Consider the following 15,771-nt stretch of genomic DNA (forward strand, 5'->3'; position numbering starts at 1 on the left):
CCTTCAGCAGCATTCTGGAAAATTCTTAATTTTTCTCCTGTATTTGATCCCTATTTCTGTTTAATTTATATCTTGTATCTAAGAGTGCATGAAAGACAAATATTTTCAGATCTTGAACATCCAAAAGTATTTATATTCTACCTTACTTTTATTTGTTAATTTATCAGACTTTATTAGTTTGTTAGGGCTGACCTGACAAAGTACCACATGTTGAGTGGCTTAAACAAGAGAAATTTATTGTTTCATAGTTATGAAGGACAAAAGTCCAATAACAGGTATTGGCTGGGTTGCTTCCCTCTGAGGTCTGTGAGAAAGAATTCTTTCATATCTCTCCCCTAACTTCTGGCGGTTTGTTGGCAGTGTTTGGTGTGGCTTTCCTTGTAGAAGCATCATCCTGATCTCTATCTTTATCTTCACATAGTGTTCTCCCTGTGTTTGTGACTGTGTATAATTTTCCCTCTTTTATAAAGACATAAGTCATATTAAATTAGATGCCTACCCTTCTACAGTTATGACTTCATCTCAATTTAACTAGTTACATCCTAAATAATATGTTTTACAAATAAAGTATTGGGAATTAGGACCTCAACATCTGAATTTTGGGGTGACCCAATTCAACCCAAAACACAGACCAGGCAATTTTTGTTTGTAAATAATTTTACTTCAGATAATTGAAGGCATCTTTTTATCATAGCCTATATTTTAATATCATTGTTGAAAAGTTTAATGTTATTTTGGTTTCTGAGAACTTGTGTACGTACAATGTTTTTCCCTCTCCTTTCTCTTTTCTGATTTTTCTTTTTTTCCCAGTGTTCTGAAATTTTCCAGTGGCATTTGTTGATGTAAGTGTTCATTATTCTGTGAATAAAGTCTCCAAATTAGCCCATTCAATCTGTGTATCAGTCAATGTTCAACCATAGAAGCAGAACTAGTAGGAGAGGGGTATGTGCATATATACGTACATATGCATATAAAGAGATCTATTCAACTGAGGTGCCTGAATAAGTAAGTCAAAAATCCACAGGGAAGTTAGTCACAAAAGGAAGATCATAAATTGTCATCCATGGGAGAAATTTCTTTCCTGTCTTGCTGACTAGGTCAGTGCCACCTAAATTATCCAAGATAATATCTCAGTTAAAGTTATCTGACTAGAGGCTTTACTCACATTTCCAAAATACCTTCACAGCAACACCTAGACTAGTGCTTGAAGAACTGGGACTAAATGGAACCTAGAAAAGCTGAACATCAAAAGTCTATCACAATCTGTAAACAGAACTCTCTTGGTTTTGAAGAACTGTGTGAAATATTTATTCTGCAAAGTTCTCTTCAGTACTTTCTTTCTTTTCTTTTGGAACCACTATGAGATAGCTGTTTGGAATACTTGGTTTGATCTCTACATTTTATAAATTCTATTTTCCATCTTTTGACTTTTTGTTATATTTTCTATACTAGTTTTTCAATTTATCTTTTATTCTCTTAGCAATTTGTTTTAAAAAGTCTATCTTACCCATACTGCACAATATTTTAATTACTTGTTCTCTAAATTTTCCTGTCATAGTTCCTCAGGTACACTAGCTTGTCTAATCACTCTAAGGTTATTCTCTCTATATATTATATATCAATATTAATGAATACATATGAGATATGTGTAGAAATATTCATACATATTCACATAATATATATAATTATATTCTTCTGCTACTTGTGTGGTCTTTTATTCCACTAATTTTTTTTTAATTTTTTTTTTACATAAGCTTTGGTTCTCTGATTTCTATATTGGAGACTTTTCTTCATAATCTCAGCATACTTGGATTTTTGCTGATATTTAAGGACATACACGAAATAGATTGAGATTTATGTTTGTATGTACCAAAAGTGTCTACTATTTAATCGCCATCACATCTAAGGGCTAGGGATCCTACCATTTCATTGGCAACCACTCCTCCCCATTGGTGTCTTTATTTCTAGAGCTTTTCTCCTCAGGCCAATCAATTTTCCTAAGAAAATAATTCTTCAATCTTCTTCCTGGAAGGACATTAGCCTGGCTAACAATATGTTTGAAGTCTAGTGGGCAAGGAAACCAGGAGGTCTCCCTGTTCACTATGTAGATTTCTATTGTATGTCTGTGTTCATTATTGTGCTTTACATTTGAACTCTCATACCCCTGACCAGGTTTCTAATTTCTCTTTCAAACTTTTTGGAAATAAACTCCCTCTATTTTACTAGACTGCAGATGGAGGAATTAACTCTTGATGTGGAGAGGGAGAGAAGACAGTAGTGTCTAACTTCTTATTGTGAAGATATTTAACCAATTCACTTTTGTCAAGTTTACCCCCTCAGTCTCACTTTAAGAAGTATTATGACTGTTGAATGCAATTGCTAAACCTTCCCAAGGCTCTGTGACTTGAATTCTTATGATTCCCACTTCTCCTAAACACCCACACTTAGATTTCAGCTTTTCTGCTTTGATAAGTAAAGTACTAATAATCTTTTGCTTCCTTCCTAAAAAACCTTATTGACAATACTGATATACCTTTTTTTTTGTATTCTCCTTGACCCAGCATGTTTAAATATTTTTTCTTAATTATATTTTTTGTGGGTCTTTAAGAACTGTTAGAAACAACCTCTTGTGTTCAATTCACCAAATTCACCCAGACAAGGCATTTATTTGGTTTGTATTTACTAATACAATTTCATGAGATTAGTATTTTAGCCAGATACTTATTTTCCTAATTGTGCTGCATGTGTCATTAGCACATGACATAAAATCATCTGCTGACAGAGACTGTGTGAGCTGTTTACCATCTCTGCTGACTCTGTTCCCAGCTGATTCAGTTAAAGAGCAGTTCTAGGGCTGCAGCAGAACATTTCTGAGATAGTGTACAGCACTGTCTAACTCTTTTGCAGATATTGATGTAACATGGGTCGTTGAATGGTGTAATTTCCACCATACAGTTACTATTGATCTCTTCCAGTGAGTCAACATGTGCTTGGTTTATTCTGAAGTCATTTATACAATTGAGGATGACCAGAGATTTCACAGTCAAATTCTGTCCTTCGGTCTACTAATAATGTGCAAAAGAACAATGTTTAATATTCTATACTCTCCTTATTTAACTATCAAGACAGGGTAATGATGTTCTCTGGTTAGAATCATAAATCAAAATTAAGATTGGATGCCATGTGGTCTTCCCTAATGTTGCTACTCATGCAACCACATAGCAGCTGTTAGGAATGAGGCTCTGAAGTAAGACTATAAGTGTTACAATTCTGACTGTCACCTACAGCATGTGGTATTGGTACTGGGCAAGTCTCCTCATCTCTCTGGCTTTAACTTCTTCATCTGTATAATGCAAATAGTAATAATAGTAATGATAATAATAATAGCTTCTTTCTGTTGTTAAATAAATGATTATATGTTGATTAAATTATGCACTTGTAACATGGTAAATCTCATCATCATTTTTATTATTAAATGGGAAAAGATTTCAAATGTTGATAGGCAGCTGCAGAAAATTTCAAGACTGTTATGTGGAGCAATCATTTTTCTGGAAGGACGACTATATTTCTGTCTCCTCTGGTATGGTCTTGTTAAGCCTTTCAAATTTCTAAACCTTTAGTCCAATAATATAGGAGATTCTTCACATAATGTGGAAGGGGCTGTTTTCAGATGGATTTTCAAAAGGCAGTCAATGTTTTTTTTTTTTCCTTTGGGGGCAGTGAAGAAAGGGAAGAGAGAGAAAGAAGAAAGAGTATTGCCTTCAACAGCAACTCCATTCTTTGTTATATTGTAGTCCCTTTAAAGGGCAGATGCAAAACTGAACAATACAATACACAGCCTGAAGTGTTGTCAGCCAGTACACGTGAGGCGCCCTGTCAGCCCCGAGAGTGAGTTTGTATTCTGCGGGCCTGGCCTGGGTCAGCCGCACTTACCTCTGGGTTCCCTGAGCCAGGACCCAGGCCGCTGGAAAGTTCTGGTCGTCGCCCCTGTTTTCAGATGAGCAGTGAGGAGGTGCTGTCCTCAACGGAATGTCTGAGGTCAGCAGGTCAGGAAATCGCTCCTAGCGCAGTGAGGGTCAGGGAAGCGCTCACCCTGCCTCTCTGGCTGGGAGCTTGCAGCTGGTTGCGCCTCTCAGGCCGGCACTTCAAGGACCGAGGGCTCTGACGGTGCACTTCCTGGGGTGCACTTCCTGGGGAACACTTCCGGTGACCCCGGCACGGCCTGCGTGCAGGTCTGACAGACTAGCAATAGTCAGCGGAATCTGCGAGGGGCCGTGGAGAGGACGTGCAGAAACGGTGAGTATAGGGGTGGCTGGTGGCCAGAGGGCAGGTGGGCCGGCGGGTCCATGAGCAGGGTTTATGGTTCTGGGGCTGGCAGGTGCCAGCGTGTGTGTGTGTGGGGGGGGGGGGGGGGGTTGGGGCCTCGACGCCCAGCTCCTCAGAGGGGAAGTGGCCGGCCCGCTCACTGTGTTGGGGGCGGGGTCAGGTATGGAGCTCACTGCCCTGACCCTGACCCAGGGAAAGCACCTCTTGGGTGGCTTCAGGCTTAGCCAACGTTCAGACGGCCATGCTACCTGCAGGCGCCTGATGTCCTGAGCACCGGGTTCGGAGAGGTTGGGAAAGCAGAATCTTAATTGTTTGGAAAAGTTGGAGGTAAAAGAAAGAAAGGCGTCACAGATTGTTAGGGAGAAAAATACTACTCTGCACTCCCATCCCAGGCAGATAGTTTTGTAGAATGACTAAGATCAGAGAGCTGATAGCAAAGAGGCAAATTACCGACACAATTACCCATAGTTACTCTGTATCTGTTTATGTGACTTCTTTTAATTACATCACGATTTTCTCTTCATAGTCAAGGTGGCATGCAGTAACAATATTATTTTTCCATTTAAAACAATGGAAGGATCGCTTGTATAAGACACTGTCTCCTTTCAAAGAGGCTAAACACAAAGTTCATTTACCTCTATATTCAGCTCTGATTGATGTTAATTCCTCTTTGAGTTCCATCTGAATGTTTTAACCTCAATGTGTAAAGTTAACCAACACCAAGATTTACTCTATGAAAATAAAAAATAGGGGGAGTGTAAGAAATAATTGGTTAATGTATGCATATGCTACAGTTTGCATTTCTGAACATAACATTAAGCAATAATTGCTATTTGTTGCTTTGATCTTCTATTTTCTATTCATGATGCTTTTGCTTTCAGTCAGTGATTCAGCTGCTGGGGGTTATTTACCTGGTGGGGTGACAAAACTTTTACTCCTGAAGGCTCTGTGTCCTTAGTTATCTTTGCATGGCAGTACAGACTTGTAAAAATAATTAGAAGCTGAATTTTTTTAATTTAAATATAATGTTTTAAAAATTTAAATAAAAAAATGTAAAGGTCACAGAATAATCATAACTTTGCAAGCGAATATATCAGCTTGAAAAGTTTTAATTATCCTGTGACCTTTACATTTTTGTCAGAACATTGTAAACTCTCTACTGTTGGTTAGAAAAGTACAGGCAACTGAAAAAGTAGTAAAACTAATATGTAATTAGTACAGTGTAGTTTAAAACATTAGAAACATTGAAAATTAGAGTTTTATTTCTTTGCAAAATCTCACCAAGAATAGTTTGAAATTCTTCTTAATGCTGAGTAACTTACAATATGGAGTGAGCATCTTTGTAATACATGGGTGAATTGTCATACTTCTTTTTAAATTTGTATCAACTCCAAAAATTTTATCCTAGGCACTTTTAAAAGTTTTAAATTTTTATTGAAGTGTAATTGATCTACAATACGATATTAGTTTCAGGTGTGCAGCAAAGTACAGCATGTCTTTGTTGTTATCTGCTTCATATATGGTGGTGTGTATCTGTTAATCTCTAACTCTGAATTTATCCCTCCCTCCCTTTCCCCTTTGGTAATCATAAATTTCTTTTCTATGTCTGTGAGTCTGTTTTCCAAATAAGTTCATTTGTATTTTTTAAATTCCACATATAAATGATATCATATGATATTTGTCTTTCTCTGTCTGACTTATGTCACTTAGTATGATAATCTCTAGGTCCATCTGTGTTGCTACAAATGGCATTATTTCATTCTTTTTTATGCATGAGTAATATTTCATTATATTTATATATATGAGTAATATTTCATTGTATTTATATATATATAAGACACACCACATCTTATTTATCCAGTCATTTGTTGATGGACACTTAGGTTGCTTCCATGTCTTGGCTATTATAAATAGTGTTGCTATGAACATTGGGGTGCAATGTTCAAATTGAAATTTTCATCTTTTCCAGACATATGTCCAGGAGTAGGATTGCTGGATCATATGCTAACTCTGTTTTTAGATTTTAAGGAACCGTCATGCTGTTTCCCATAGTGACAGCACCAATTTACATTCCCACTAACACTGTAGGGAATGTAAATTTTCTCCACACCTTCTCTAGCGTTTATTATTTGTAGACTTTGATAATGTCCATTCTGACCAGTGTGAGGTGATACCTCCTTGTAATTTTGATTTGCATTTCTCTAATAATTAGTGATGTTAAGCATCTTTTTATGTGCCTGTTGGCCATCTGTATATCTTCTTTGGAGGAATGTCTATTTAGGTCTTCTGCACATTTTTTGATTTTTTTTTTTTTTGTGAGTTGCATAAGTTGTTTCTGTATTTTGGAAATTAAGCCCTTGAGGTCACATAGTTCATAGATACGTTCTCCCAGTCCATAGATTGTCTTTTAGTTTTGTTTAAGGTTTCCTTTACTGTGCAAAAGCTTGTAAGTTTTATTATGTTCCATTTGTTTATTTTTGTTTTTATTTGTCCATGGGGGCTGCCTCTGCCTTGGGAGCACTGATAATCAGCTTGAATGTTCCTCAGACGCCTGTGCACTTTCAGTATTGTGAAATATCTGTGAAAATCCCTTTAATGTGGAACTTCTGCAGGGACAGCATCATCCTTTTCATCACTTTCTTCTTTTATATCAGTGATTTCACTTTTTCCAAATTCCACATATGTAGAGTTTTCCCAATGGCAGTAGTGTCAACATTAGCTGTTTCTTCTACAACTCCATTTATGTCCTATTCAAATTTTACTTCTAGCAATATCACTTTTCCTTACTTTGTTGTACTTTCATCTTTGTTGGGTGGTTACCTTTTTAATTACCAACTTTTGTCTGTGATCACATAGGTTTGTTACTGGTTACAACATAACTACTTTCATGTCTGAGTATGAACTAAGTAACAGACACAGTAACAATCATCAAACTTTTAAAAAAGTGACATGATTGGTCACTGATCATAATGCACATTTTATATAGTGATTTGTGCATTGCAGAGCTGGCAGTGAAGATTGTATTTCATACAATTACTCAAAGTTAATATACCATAGTACTTGAAATTTGAGCTGTGTTTTTGGAAGACTGATACTTAACTAAACCACAGCAGCTAAAATTTGTGCAGATTGAAACTGCGCAAAGTGAAGACTATTTGTACACATTGCTTCCACTTGATGGTGAAATGTTGCTGCTCATTCCATATTTATGACTTTCTGGATCAAGTAATATCCAGTTCATAAAGAAAAGACCAATTTGTCCAATTTTAGATTCTTAGCCAGGGATGAACAGCAAGCCAAAATCTGTTTATTAAAAGTAGAAGAGTAATTTGCAGAAGATTCACAGTTTTGTTCAAAACCTAGGAGCTCTGAGATATTGAGACATGCCAGAGGATCTATACAGATCCCTAAAATCTTACAATTTGCTTTGTCTTCTGCAAGTCCACAGGCTGGCATTGTTTCTACATGCTGACTGTCTTAGCTCTGAATTTCATGATTTCTTATCTTGAGAGGAGGGTCAGCTTCCTAAAGTTGCTTCCTGCATCCCATATTTTCAGTTGTCATGTTTATGTCATAGTGGTATTTATAAAGTGAAAATCTGATCATGTAGCTTCTCTGCTTAAAATCTGTCAATGTTTACTAAAACTTTTAGGGCTAAGCCAAAACTCCTTGGCATAGAATAGAGGGTCGTTCATAACATGGCTTCCATTTCGCTTTCAGACTCTTAAGAGTCCAGGATCCATTTATTTTGAACACTTGTAGGTTCCCAAACTCTTATACCTGTTCTTTCCTCCAGGTGCTCTCACAGCTTAAACCTCCGGCTTTACTTGGACAACTGTTGGATACTAACACAATAATCCTAATAATATATCTTTGGGCATGGCTTTTATGACATATCTAGTGGGAACAATTTACCTTCTAATTTTTTAGCTATCATCATTTAAAAATTTATGACATCCTATTGTGCTTTATTCCTATTTTCTTGTTTGATAATTGAAAATATGTTTTTTTGTCCCTAAGTCTTAATATAACAAAGCATGTGTTCTTTTCTGAATCCCTTTTTCCTCCTGTCTTCTGTGACAATAGTTTTGCTAGTCTCCTCTTTTTGTCTTTAATTACTGCTATTCATTATTCTAAGTCTGGATCTTCTCTTGTGTCTATTTCATTATATTGGTTTTGCTGAAGCTCTCCTATTTTTGTTGATTTACATGTTCTTCCTTAGTTATCCCATTTAATCATCATGGCTTTAAATATTATCTTTGAGTTGGTGATTTCTAAATCTGTATCTTCACTCTAAGCATTTTCAAATATCCTAGGTGGAATTCACAACTGTTTATTTGAAGTCTTTATTTTAATGTTCCAAAATATTTGTGACAGGCAAAAATAAATACCTCTGTCCTCCACAACATATTTCTCCTCCTTATCTTTTAGGTAATAGTGTCATCACCCATTTAATTCTTAGAGTCATTTATTATTGAAATTTTTCATTTACTCAAATTTCATCCATGACAAAAAATTGAGTATACTCTTATTTTCTATGCACCATACTAAATTGTAGGAATAAAGAGTTGAAAATCATAAAAATATCTGCCTTTAAGGAGTCAGAAGAGCAGTGGCAAAAGTGCTCTAATGGAGAAATGTTTCTTTTTAAAACAGTGCCCCATTACTTATTATTGGGGACTAAGTGGTCATCAGTATCTTTAGAGAAGAGATAAAACTTGAATGTTGAATTTCCCAAGTGAAGAAACAGTATAGGCAAAAACAAAGAGTTTTGTAAAAATACTTTACATTGTTTGATCTCCCTAAATTCAATAGATGTCCAGGTCCTTTCAGTTGCACCTCTGAAACTTAAGTGAAATTCATTATCTGCTTTCTATAAGGACCACAGTCCTCTGTACAGCTGTCATGATCTTATCTTTTTAATTAATTAATTAATTGGCTGCGTTGCTGCACAAAAGCTGTCTTTAGTTGTGGAGAGTGGGGACGACTCTTGTGGTGCGCAGGCTTCTCATTGCGGTGCCTTCTCTTGTTGCAGAGCACAGACTCTAGGTGCATGGTCTTCAGTAGTTGTGGCTTGTGGGCTCTAAAGCGCAGGCTCAGTAGTTGTGGTGCCCAGGCTTAGTTGCTCCATGGCATGTGGGATCTTCCTGAACCTGTGTCCCCTGCACTGGCAGGCGGATTCTTAACCACTGTGCCACCAGGGAGGTCTTCATCATCTTACCTTTTAGCTTCTGGTTTTGCTCCCTTCTGCTCTATTCTAAATACTTCTAGTGATAACTTAAAAAAGAAAAACAGGTTATGTCATTTTATTGCATAAAAATGATCATCAGTTCCTATTTTCTAGAGAATAAATGCAAATCATTTACCTGGATATGGACTTTTATATCCAGAATCATACCTTTTTCTTCTCTTATATCCCCACCAAAACACATTCAAAAGCAGGAATCCAAGGTCTCAATCGGAAGTACATGGGTTTTAAAGTAAACTGAACCATTTACTGAGTAACCAGTGAACTGTTCAGTGTATAATCTTGGAGATGCATACGTAGCTGTTTGTGCTCCACCTCCCCAACATCTATCTACCTATCTATCTGTCTGTCTGTGTATTTATCTGTTTTATCTGTCTATCTATCTACCTACCTACCTATTTAATATATTCATTCTCCTTATGATTGTTTTCTATGGGATATTCCTAGTTTTCTTAATGGGAATTATCATTTATCCTTTAAGATTTAATTGAATTCTTATGAGCTATGTGAGTACATTCACTCAGCAAACCATGATTTAATATTTCTTATTTCCTTGAGACAGCTATATTTTCCTCTGAAAAATATTTTACTATATGGATAATGGTTCTTATTACATTGTATTATAATTGTTTGCTTATTTTTTATATGGTAATTTAGCTTTTTGGGACAGAACACTGTTCTAAATTAGAATAATGCCTGGTTCGTTGTTCATGTTTAATAAATATTTGTTGACTAAGCAAATAAAATTGAAGTTTTGAACTAAATTGTTTATAGAAATCAACTATACATTTTTCCATAAAAATTCAAGTTTTTTAAACATATGACATCTAACATGCTAAAAGTAAAACTCATTTTACAAAGTATCCTAAGAAAGAATATTCCTTAAGAAGATGTGCTAAAAACCAAGTTAGGGAGTCCTATCTAAAATATTTAAGTATTTCTGATATACATTTTCTTCTACATTTCTAATTGGCATAATGAAAAGTGATATATAAGGAACATTAAAACAAAACAGAACTAACACACAAAGAAATTGAGGCTCTAGAGGTAAGAGTTTTTAAATTTGCCATGAATTATAATGGGTATAGTATGTTGGAAGGAGTGTTTCTTTCTGCACTCTATTAGGGAGCTACAGTGTTCAGGAGATTCCACAAATTCTATCCTGTCACTTTGAATTGTAGGTGAAAAGTGGATGCCTAGTTAAAGATAAAGGAAGTCCTCATTCCACAGTTTTCTTTTCTTCTGCTGAAGTAAAGCCATCATAATTTGTTTCATAAGAACACTTGGAAGAATACTATGAAAGTTCTGATAAGTTACACTCTCACTGCTAGTGTCTACTCACCCACTCATACCATGGACTTTACCTTCCACATGGTTGTATCAAAAACAAATTCTTTAGATGGTCTGAACTCCAGAACCGGTACCTTTTTTCCTGTCAGCAGTCTTCCCAAGCTGCTTCAACTGAGAAAGATGAGCAAGGACCTCAATGTGAGAGCAATCACAGGGATGTTTTCCTTGAAGACTGCCATTCTCTAATGTTTCTCTTGACATCTTAGGTCATTTCTTTGAAGAACCATCAGTCTACACAAGTGCAGATTTCTGTTCCTACAATACTGATTTAACCAAGGCAGCATAACATATGTTAGGTAAAATTTTTTTAATTTTAATTTAAAATTCTATGTATTACTTATAACTTCAGTCAAATTTCTTAGAATAATATGCTTTGACAGTTATCTTGCAAGAAACAGGATTACTGAATTAAACTGTACTCTATTATGCATCAACTAGCTCAGAAATAAATCAAGGAACTAATTAACATCTTATCAGATTTGATTATAAATAGAGCATCACATTCATACAGGAAGAGCCATTTTCTTAAAGTTAGTAACTTTTTTTGGCTTTCAGTTAGTACTTTTATGGCTACAAATGTAGCCCTATGAATAATTGTGTAGTAGAATATCCATTTTAGCAGAACTGACTCATCAATTTAAACAGGCAACTGATTTAACTGACATTTTCAGTGACCATTTGTTTTTTGGCAAGCTGATTAAGTCAAAAAAAATTCTATGACCATATTCAATGAATGTGAATTGTAGGAAAGAATGCAATTATTAAGAGAAACTAAGACATTTCCTTTTATGAGCAATAATACATTTCAATATATTATTTTATCCATTTTTACTAGCAAAATTTTAATGAGACTGCAAAGAGAATATTGAATTAGTCAGTTAAAGAGTAGGGAAAGACTACAAATGAATGAAAACAAGAGCAGAGCTATTCTGATTATTTGAAAATAGACAAAAATTACTTTGTTTTCCACAGAAAATGTTTACTTTCTTGTGTCATTAATTCATTCTGTTTCTTTTAGCCAGTGCCTAATTCAAAAATATTTCATGAGTGCCTAGTGCTGGCGAGTACTCTGTTATGTGTTGTAGAGTATACAGTTACTAATAAGAGATACCAAGCTATTTGGAAGATGCTCTTTTTCAGAGGATATATAAATGGTAAGGTGGTTATATCCTATAAGCAAAGAACTTTTTGCATTGTGAATTGGGAGATGACCTTTCTCTTCTATTATTCTAGTCCTTCCCTTTCCCAAACTTCATGAACACAAGAATAAAAATGTGCTAATTATTCCTGGTAGTCATAAACATGTTCTCAGTATAAAAGTTCAGTCCTAGTATGTATCAAAATCTGGGAGCACTTGATAAAATTTATAGCATTAGCACAGACAGTGACTTTGCATCTCTCTTATCCCTTGTATTTTCTTCTTTGCATGTAGAGTTGAGCACAATCCACATGGGCTTGGTAACTGAGAATATAAATGAGAATGTTTGTGTGTATGTGTGTGCACACACGCATATGGCAAATAAACATCTTTAACAGAGGTATCCTTTGTGTGAACATGGTTTCTCTCATGCAGGAATCTTGAGAGGATGCACAATGCAGTTAACACAGTACTGATAAACATTTTTCTTCTTTTTTTCCCATCAGAAGTCCATAGTTTGCATTAAGGTTCCCTCTTGCGGTTGTATATTCTATGGGTTTGGACAAATGTATAATGTCATGTATTTATTGTTATAGTATCATACAGAGTAGTTTCACTTTCCCTAAAAATCTTCTGTGCTCTATGTATTCATCCTTCTCCCTTCCATACCCCAAATCTGTAGCAATCACTGATCTTTTTATTGTCTCCATAGTTTTGGCTTTTCCACGTGTAGTTGGAATCATACAGTATGTAGCCTCTTCAGATTGTCTTTTTGCACTTGGTATTATGCATTGATCATTCCTCCATGTTTTTGTGGCCTGCCAGCTCATTTCTTTCTCATTTATAAAAATTTTAATTGAAATATAGTTGATGTACAGTATTGTTAGTTTCGTGTGCACTATATAGTGATTTGACATTTGCATATATTATGAAACGATCACCATGGTAAGTCTAGTAACTATCTGTCCCCATATAAAGTTATTACAATATTATATACCATATGTCTTATGATGTATATAACATTCCCATGGCTTATTTATGTTATAACTGGAGGTTTGTATCTCTTAATCAACTTCACCTATTTTGTCTACCCATCTCCCTTCTGGCAACCATCAGTTTGTTCTCTGTATCTGTGAGTCTGTTTTCCATTTGTTTTGTTTATTCATTTATTTTGTTTTTAGATTCCACATGTAACAGAGATCATGTAGTATTTTCCTTTCTCTGTCTGACTTATTTCCCTTAGCATTCATAATACCTTCTAGATCCATCTATGTTGTCACAAATGGCAAGACTTAACTTACTTCATGGCTCAGTAATATTCCATTGTGTGTGTGTATGTATGTGTGTGTGTATATCTGTCTTTCCAACTATCTGTCTATCTAATCTCACATTTTGTTTATCTATTTATCTGTCAGTGGACACTTAGGTTACTTCCATATCTTGGCTACTGTAAATTATGCTGCAGTGAACATTGAATTGAATATGTCTTTTCAAATTAGTGTTTTTGTTTTCTTCAGGTCGATACCCAGAAGTTGAATTGATGGATCATGAGGCAGTTCCATTTTTAATTGTTTGAGGAGGCTCCACATTGCTCTCCAATAGTGGCTGCACCAAATCACATTCCAACCAACAGTACATGAGGGTTGAGGGTTTCCTTTTCTCTACATCCTCACCAACACTTGTTCTTTCTTGTCTTTTTGATGATAGCCATTCTGACATATGTGAAGTGGTGTCTCATTGTGGTTTTGATTTGTATTTCTCTGATGATTAGTGATCTTGAGAATCTTTTCATATGTCTGTCTGTCATCTCTGTGTCTTCCTTTGAAAAATGTCTATTCAGATCCTCTGGACATTTTTTAATTTGGTGGTTTGTTTATTTGATGTTGAGTTGCATGAGTTCTTTGTATATTTTGGATATTAACCCTTTACGGGGTATATTGTCTGCAAATATCTTCTCTCATTCAGTAACCTGCCTTTTCTTCTTGATAGTTTCCCTTATTGTGCAAATACTTTTAGTTTGATATAGTCCCATTTGTTTATTTTTTTCTTTTCTTTCCCTCACTCGAGGAGACATATCCAAAAAATATTGCTAAGAGAAATGTTAAGAAGCATACAACCAGACTTCCTAGGTGGCGCAGTGGTAAAGAATCCGCCTGCCAATGCAGGGGCATGGGTTTGAGCCCTGCCCTGGGAAGATTCCACATACCACGGAGCAACTAAGCCCATGTGCCATAACTATTGAGCCTGTGCTCTAGAGCCTGTGAGCCACAACTGTTGAAGCCCACACACCTAGGGCCCGTGCTCCACAAGAGAAGCCACTACAATGAGGAGCCCGCGCACCACAATGAAGAGTAGGCCCCGCTCGCAGCAACTAGAGAAAGCCCGTGTGCAGCAATGAAGACCCAACGCAGCAAATAAATAAATAAAATAAGTAAATAAATAAATTTATTAAAAAAAAAAGAAGCATACAACCTATGTTTTCTTCTAGGAGTTTTATGGTTTCAGGTCTTACATTTAAGTTTTTAATTCATTTTGAGCTTGTTTTTGCATATAGTGTGAGAAAGAATTCCAGTTTGATTATTTTTTATGTAGCTGTTTGGTTTTCCCAACACCATTTATTGAAGAGGCTATCTTTTCCCTGTTGTATATTCTTGCCTACTTTGTGATAGATTAATTGACCATATAAGCATGGGATTATGTGGGGGGTCTTTATTCTGTTCCATTCATCTATGTGTTGGTTTTTGTGGCAATACCATAATGTTTTGATTACTATATCTTTGTAGTATAGTTTGAAATCAGGAAATGTGATATGTCCACCTTTGTTCTTCTTTTTCAAGATTAGAAAGAATAGCTTTGGTTATTTGAGGTCTTTTGTGTCTCCATTCAAATTTTAGAATTATTGATTCTAGTTCTGTGAAAAATACCACTGGTATTTTGATAGGGATTGCATTACATCATGTAGATTTCCTTGGGTAGTATGATCATTTTTATTATAATTCTTCCAGTCCATGAGCATAATGTATCTTTTCATTTGTTTGTGTTACATGCAATTTATTTCTTCAGTGTCTTACATTTTTCAGAGTAAACTTTTTTTATTTCTTTGGCTAGATTTATTTTTAGGTATTTTATTCTTTTTGATGCAAATGTAAATTGGATTGTTTTCTTGATTTCTCTTCCTGATAGTTCACTATTAATGAATAGAATATGAAAGATTTCTGCATGTTAATTTTGTATTCTGCAACTTTATTGAATTTATTAGTTCTAATAGTTTTTGGTGGCATCTTTAGGATACTATATATAGTAACATGTCATCTATAAACAGTGACAGTTTTACTACTTTCTTTCCAGTTTGGATTCCTTTTATTTCTTTTCTTATCTGATTGCTATGGGTAGAACTTCCAACCCTATGTTTATACACTGTGTTTAATAAAAATGGCAAGAATGGGCATTCTTGTCTTGTTATTGATCTTCAAGGAAATGCTTTCAGCTTTTCACTGTTGAGTATGATATTGGCTGTGGGTTTGTCAAATATGGTCTTTATTATGTTGAGATATGTTTCCTCTATACCCACTTTGTTGAGAGTTTTTATCATGAATGTATGTTGAACTTTATTAAATTCTTTTCCTCCATCTATTGAGATGATCATATATTTTCATATTTTTTTAATTCTTCAGTTGATTAGTGTGGTGTGTTACATTGATTGATTTGG

General features: G+C 35.3%; 1 long non-coding RNA gene across 1 annotated transcript in view; it reads left to right on the top strand.

The window, feature by feature from the left end:
- Positions 1–4,200: 4,200 nt before the first annotated feature.
- Positions 4,201–15,771, top strand: part of LOC130849719 (uncharacterized) — a 176,662-nt gene continuing 165,091 nt past the window's right edge. The window contains exon 1 of the long non-coding RNA XR_009052786.1: positions 4,201–4,296. This is a non-coding gene — a long non-coding RNA (uncharacterized LOC130849719). The remainder of the gene's footprint in view (positions 4,297–15,771) is intronic.

This window comes from Hippopotamus amphibius, chromosome 3 (assembly GCF_030028045.1).
Source record: "Hippopotamus amphibius kiboko isolate mHipAmp2 chromosome 3, mHipAmp2.hap2, whole genome shotgun sequence".
In the NCBI taxonomy this organism is placed as follows: domain Eukaryota; kingdom Metazoa; phylum Chordata; class Mammalia; order Artiodactyla; family Hippopotamidae; genus Hippopotamus; species Hippopotamus amphibius.